We start from the raw sequence: 7,500 nt of genomic DNA, 5'->3' as shown, positions 1-7,500 counted from the left end.
TCCTCCTCCTCGTCCCTCTTGTCCTCCTACACCCTTCCCCCCTCCTCCCTTCCTCCCTCCTTCCTTTCTCACTCCCTCCTCTCCCTCCAATCCTCCCTCCTTCCTTTCTCACTCCCTCCTCTCCCTCCAATCCTCCCCACCATCTTCCTTTCTCCCTTGTTCTTCCCGGAGCCACTCCCACCTCCCACCTCCCACTTCCCACCTCCCACTTCCCACCTCCCACTTCCCACCTCCCTCCTCCCACTTCCCACCTCCCACCTCCCACTTCCCACCTCCCACCTCCCACTTCCCACTTCCCACCTCCCACTTCCCACCTCCCGCTTCCTACCTCCCACCTCCCACTTACCTCCCCTCCACAGCTGCTGTGTCGTTTTAGCACGGGGAGGGGGGGGGGAGGTTACAGCGGTCAACCGCGCCAGCTCACCCAAGCGGATAGCGGTTACCCGCAAGGAGGTACCGCGCATTCTCAGTGCGGATCCCTGCTACCTGGTCCGGTACTTGCCTACACCGGAGCCGACCGGAAGTCGAAGTACCTGCTACGTATTGACCGAACTATGCCCGTGGGGTCCCGCCTTTGTCGGTTGCTATGGGCAATCACTTCGTAACGTAATATCAGCGTACGATAACACTTGGTACTGCCATGATAGCGTCCGATAAGAATCATGACATTAGTGTACGATGATATTTTTAACGTCATGATAGCGTACGATAATATTCGTTAAATGTATGATAATATTCGTAAGCGTATTAAGATAAGCACCTAAGTAAGATGCTGTAATGACTCATTTATTTTATACTATTTGTTTATTTATTCATTTTTTATCATTTGTCTGTTTATTTATTATTATTTGCTTGATTCTCATTTATTATTAGTTATATGTGAATTTATCATTATTTACTATTTACCTGTTTATTACTTAACTATACCCATGCATTTATTTTATTTCATAATAGTCATATTATGATAATAACGTTCTATAATATTCATAATATGATATGATCATAGGATGATATAATATGATAATAATGTATGATAAAATTCGTCATATGATACGAGTATGCGATAATATTCGTCATACGATATAAGCATGCGATAATATTCGTCATATGATATGAGTATGTGATAATATTTGTCATATGATATGAGCATGTGATAATATTTGTCATATGATATGAGCTTGCGATAATATTCGTAATATGACCTTAGCGCGTTTTAAAATTGGCGCAGATACGAGTGGATGCGAATTGGCCACAAAAACCTGTTAAATGTTCGCTTTCCACTAAAACCGTATGATTATATACAATAATTCTTTAATTTATGGGCATTTAACTTGCGCGCGTTCGAACCCACTCCAATGCGGTTACCAACTTTCATTTTGGTGACGTCGCTCTTCTTATAATTGCGGCCAGGGGCTTGTCAATATATATTGACAATAAATCTTACTATATTGAAAATAGTGACGTCAATATTTCAATTTTTGATAACCGTGACCTTTCTCGTGGTTTCCATGGCAACCAAAACATATCGTGACGGTTTTCTAGAATATTTGATATCTTCCTTAGACAGTCCAGTATTGATCAATTATTATTCGAATATTGACAATAGTTATGGGTCTCTTTACCTTATTTGCAATCGCATTGTACCCTGTTTTTCTATCATTATTATCATTATTATCATTATTATTATTACTATTATTATTACTATTATTATTACTATTATTATTACCATTATTAATTACTAGAATTATTATCATTATTGTTATCATTATTATTATTATTATCATTATTGTTATTATCAATCATTATCATTATCATTATTATCATTATCTCTATTTTTATTTATTTACTTTTTTTTTTTGGCAATGATCCTTTTACTAAAGTTGTGAAGTGGACACAAAAACCTGTCCCATGTCACACTGCAGTGTATACTTGTACACTTTTTTTTATGGAGGTGGAGACACTCCTACAAGAGGTCAAGCAACGAAAACATGTCCTGATTGCCTTGCATTACGGAATCAATATTTGCAAATTGCACGCTCCGGTCATAAACAAAATCTGTATTCGTAAATTACAAACTCCAACATTAACAATGCTTCTGTAAATACATCGCTACTGTATTTTAATACATTAATGGACCTGAGTGTATTCGTTTATAAAAGAAAATATTGACACACATTGTGTTGTATTTCATCTTTCATTATGAAGATTTTTTCCAATATTCTTCAAACGTGACACGCGCTACGTGGTGGCTAGGCACGCTGGCCCTTACTGACGTCACGCGTTGATTATTGAGCGGAACTTGAACAGATATCGCGCCTGATGGGTTAATAAATTACGATTTTTATCTATTTATTTGTGTTTTTCTATTTATTTGTTTCTTCATTTTTGTTCCGCAAACGGTTCCCTGTTTTTTTTTGTTTTTTTTTTATTATTTTTTTTTTTTACTAAATTTCATTATATTATTTTACTTTTATCTATTTGTACTTTTTATACAATTTGATTAAATTTTATCTAATTCAATCTAATTTCACCTAATTTCATTTAACTTGATTTGATTTATTTAACTTTCATCTCTACTTCATTCTTTTGGATCACCCTGTATTTCTATTCATTTATTTATTAATTTGATTATTCATCTATCAATTTATTTGCTAATTTTTCTCCACCTATTTACGTTTATTTATTCATTTATTTATTTTCTATCCACCTACTTACGTTTGTTTATTCATTTATTTTAACCAAGGGATTAAGTACTTCACAAAACGCGAATCTTTCACTTGCGCGAATCTCTCCCGTACGCGATAATCCTCTCGTACATCAAGGGCCACTGAGAGGCAACGAATACCGGATACGCCCGGTACCCAAATAGCCCGGAACCGGTACTCATCCAGTACTATCCGGTAGGTGTAGAAGGAGGAGGAAGAGGAGGAAGAGGAGAAAGAGGGGGAAGAGGAGGAAGATGAGGAAGAGGAGTAGGAGGAACAGGAGGAATAGGAAGAGGAGGAGGAGGAATATGAGGAGATAGAGAGGAAGAGGAAGAGGAGGAAGAAGAGAGGAAGAGGAGGAGGAGGAGAAAGAGGAAGAGAAAGAGGAAGAGGAACAGGAGGAGGAAGAGGAGGAGGAGGAGGAGGAAGAGGAAGAGGAATAGGAGGAGGAATAGGAGGAGGAATAGGAGGAGTAGGAAGAATAGAAGGAGGAGGAGGAGTAGAAGGAATAGGAGGAGGAGGAGGAAGAGGGGGAAGAGGAGGAAGAGGAGGAAGAGGAGGAGGGGAGGAGGGGGAGGAGGAGGAGGAGTGGGATTTCCCAAGCTTACCGCCTGGAATATATGCCCGCGCGAAATATGGGTTGGAGGAGATGGGGGTGGGGGGGTTAGGGTAAAAGGGGGGGAAGGGAGGATAGGGAGCGGGGAGAAGGGAGTGAGGGGAGGGAAGGGGAGGATAGGGAGTGGGGAGAAGGGAGTGGGGAGAAGGGAGTGAGGAGAGGGAAGGGGAGGATAGGGAGTGGGGAGAAGGGAGTGAGGGGAGGGAAGGGGAGGATAGGGAGTGGGGAGAAGGGAGTGAGGGAAGGGAAGGGGAAGGGAAAAGGAGAGAGGGGACGGGAAAGGGGAGAGGAGAGATGGGGAGAAAGGAGGGAAGATGAGGATAAGGAAAGGGGAGTGGGGGGAGAGGAGGGGAAAGGGTAGCGGGAAGAGGGGGAGAGGGAGAGGGGAGGGGGAGAGGGAAAGGGGAGGGGGAGAGGGAGAGGGGAGGGGGAGAGGGAAAGGGGAGGGGGAGTGGGGAGGGGAGGAGAGGGGATAGAAGGGGAGAGGGAAAAGGGACGGGAGACCGGGAGAGAGGAGGATAGGAGAGAGGGGGACAAGGAGAAGAGAGGAAAGAGAGGAAGGAATAGAATGGGAGAGGGGAGGAAAAGAGAGAGAAGAGAGGGAGAGTAGAGTGGGGGAGGAGGAGTGGGGGAGAAGGAGAAGAGAGGGAAGAGAGGGAGAGGAGTAGAGTAGGGGAGGATAAGGAGTGGGTGGGTGAGGGCCCAAGGTTCCACCCGCAGTTCGTACATTGTTTACATATGACGTCACTGGGATGAGTAGGGAACCCTCCTTTCCTTGTGACAAGCAATTAGGGGCCTGCTTGTTGAGAACACGGGGCGTCTCGGAGGAGTTGGGGGGAGGGGGTAAAGGGATTAGGGGGGAGAGGGGGAGTGGTTGGAAGAGTAGGGGGTTAGGGTAGTGTCCTCCCCTCTCCCTTAAAGTCACCATATTACCCCGTCGATCCCCTTAAGGTCCATCTTAAGGTGGACATATTTCTTCAATACCTCAACCTCATCGTCGATCTCCTAGGTCGATCCCCGAGTCATCACGAGCCACAAGGAAGCCTCACCTGGCCGAGCGTTTATGATTTCCTTGAGAAAATGGATGTGTTTGGGAAACAAACATTCCCTCCGTGTTTTTGTTTTCTTTCGACCGAGCGAGAAGTCGTAGAGGCGATGTGCTAAAACGAATACATTTGTCACTCCTTTGACCCCCTTCAGCACAATGATATCCTCTACCCAGGGGGGAGAGGGGGTAAAGTGAGGAGGGGGAAGGGGGGAGAGGGGGGAAGGGGGAGAAGGGGGAGAGGGGGAAAGGGGAGAGAGGGGGGAGAGGGGAGAGGGAAAAGAGGGGGAGAGGGGGGAGAGGGGGGAGAGGGGGTAGAGGGGGGAAAGGGGGAAAGTGAGGAGGGGGAAAGGGGGGAGAGGGGCGGACCCCAGCAATCGAGACCCATTTTAGGCCATAACTAGACCTACAACTTTAGTTAAGGCTTGCTAGTCTATCTTTTTTTTTTGTCAGTTTTGTGGCTTTAGGGAAGACTCCTCAACCTAAGCGCAAACTAAGACGCAGGAGACGCAGGCGACACAGATGACGCAGCACAGAGCAAAGGCAGAGTTCTTGTTGCTGAACTGAGGTACAGTTTGAACTTCCCTCACTTGAAATGCTTCTAGATGTACTACGTCAGCCTTTTAAGTGAGAGAGAAGTTCAAATTCAATATAACAACAGGAAGTCTGCCTTTGCTCTGTGCTGCGTCGCCTGTGTCGTCTGTGTCGCCTGTGTCGTCTGTATCGCCTGTGTCGCCTGTATCGCCTGTGTCACCTGTGTCGCCTCTGTCGCCTGTGTCGCCTGTATTGCCTGTGTCAACTGTGTCGCCTGTGTCACCTGTGTCAACTGTGTCGCCTGTGTCACCTGTGTCGCCTGTGTCGCCTGTGTCACCAGTGTCGCCTGTGTCACCTGTGTTGCCTGTGTCGCCTGTATTGCCTGTACTGCCTGTGTCACCTGTGTCGCCTGTGTCGCCTGTATTGCCTGTACTGCCTGTGTCACCTGTGTCGCCTGTGCCACCTGTTTCGCCTGTGTCATCTGTGTCGCCTGTGTTCCCTGTGTCGCCTGCGTCTCAGTTTGCGCTTAGGCTTAAGTTGGCATAATACTTGGGAGCTTGTTTGAGGAAAAGAACGGCTACCGTGTACAGTTGCTGGCAAGAGTTCTGAATTTTTTATTTTATTTTGTTTGCTTGTATTTACCTTTTCTTTTACCTATTAATCATCTTCTCTGTGTTTGTTTATGGGCTGTTTGTTGATATGTTTCTCTAGTTGTCTATTAATCTATTTGTCTATTTATCTGTTCATCAATTTATCTACTTCCTATTCATGTACTCATCTGTTTGTGTTATCTATTTATTTATTAATTAATTTATACATTTCTTACTTATCTATCTATTCAACTATTTATCCATTCATTCATCTTCATCACTATCTTTACTCTATTAACAATACTGAATTATTTTCATAAAAAAAAATTATGATACTGAAGGAGCTGTATAAACAAGTATTGTCAATATCGAAGAAATTTGATCAATAATGTTAGATTGATACCATAAAACCCGCAAAGATATTGAAAGTATTCTTTGTCAATATATTGGCAATATCATTATTGTGAACAGATACTGAACATGTGCAGGTCTCTGGAAATGAACAAAGAAAGTTATTTCTGTGCTGTCGAAATTATAACTTAGTTCAATATTTTTTTTGTAAGTTAAACGAGTTGGAGGGACCGACTAGACTGTCAAAGACTTTCTTGGCACTAATGAAGACATTCCATTAAAAAAAAAAAAAAAAAAAAAAATCACATGAGTAAGACTAGGGATGACAGCTAATTATAGCCTGTTTGCGTCAGTCTGGCACCTTAGCCCCGCCCCCCTTGCGTCCTCATTGGTGGAGATCATTCTAATGGCTTTGTAGCCTCAGGGATCCTTACGAAACCCTTTGGAGATCCTTAGGACTCCTACAGTCTTCACCGACAGGTTGACAGACATCTTAACATAAGAACATAAGCATGAAGGAAACTGCAAGAGGCCATAAGGCCCTACACTAGGCAATTCCATGTCTGCACTAGGCAGTACCATGTCTACACTAGGCATCTTGAGGTTGAGCTCAGTCTGGGGACTATGCGCCAGCCCAAGGGGTCGCACCTCATGACAGGCTTGGTGAGCGAGTTAAACTATCCCACTAAAGCGGACCACAAACAGATTAAGGCGAAATCCGAAGCAAACATACATATACATAAATATACCAACATTTTTTCCCCACTTACAAGGGGGGTAGCCAAAAAACAAAGGCATAGAAACCACTCCCACCCATTCTATCCCCTACATACTCCACTCCCCTCTACCCTCTTCCCTCCCTCTTATCTTGGCACCTCCTGGATGACGGGTCATCCCTGCATCTTGTCCACTGCCCTGGGTCAGAAACAATGTCGCAAGACACCGCACATCCACAGCAAAGCCGCTTCATTAAATCGGCGACCCTCCCCCGCCTCTCCGTCTCTTCTTGTAGAAAAGGAGAAGACAGGAAGAAATCCGAAACAAATATAGACATTTGAAAGAAATGCAAGATCGACAGATAAAAAAGAAAAAAAAAAGAAAAAAAAAAGACGATTCTGGACCGCGAAGAATCGCGAAAAGCGAGATTCAAAATCCGCGATACCAACGGTTTTCTGATTCGCTCCGAATACGAAAGATAAAGTAGCTGTCGTTTATCATGAACACAGAAGATCAATTTCCAAAATATATTTGGGGGAACGGGTACACACACGCGCACACACACACACACACACACACACACACACACACACACACACACACACACACACACACACACACACACACACACACACACACACACACAGGCACACACGCGCGCGCACACACACACACACACACACACACACACACACACACACACACACACACACACACACACACACACACACACACACACACACACACACACACACACACACACACACACACACACGCACATAAATAAAATGAAAATAAAAATGAATTAAAGCGAGGCATTCTCCGTGATATGAAAAACCCTACTATGACAACAACTGTCACCTTTGCCCAGTGTGTTACACATTTAGAGAACTAATACCTTCACTATCGGAAGAGCAACACGAGGGATAAACATAATAGCGT

The 7,500-nt window shown here is 44.2% G+C and overlaps 1 protein-coding gene across 10 annotated transcripts in view; it reads right to left on the bottom strand.

Moving 5' to 3' along the window:
* Window positions 1-7,500, bottom strand: part of LOC143025386 (uncharacterized) — a 647,089-nt gene that overhangs the window by 303,467 nt on the left and 336,122 nt on the right. The window lies entirely within an intron of this gene.

The sequence above is a fragment of the Oratosquilla oratoria genome, chromosome 5 (assembly GCF_046742065.1).
Source record: "Oratosquilla oratoria isolate Oo_2021 chromosome 5, ASM4674206v1, whole genome shotgun sequence".
NCBI lineage: Eukaryota > Metazoa > Arthropoda > Malacostraca > Stomatopoda > Squillidae > Oratosquilla > Oratosquilla oratoria.
Note: the sequence above shows the minus strand (reverse complement) of the source record. Positions and strands in the feature narration are given on the sequence as shown.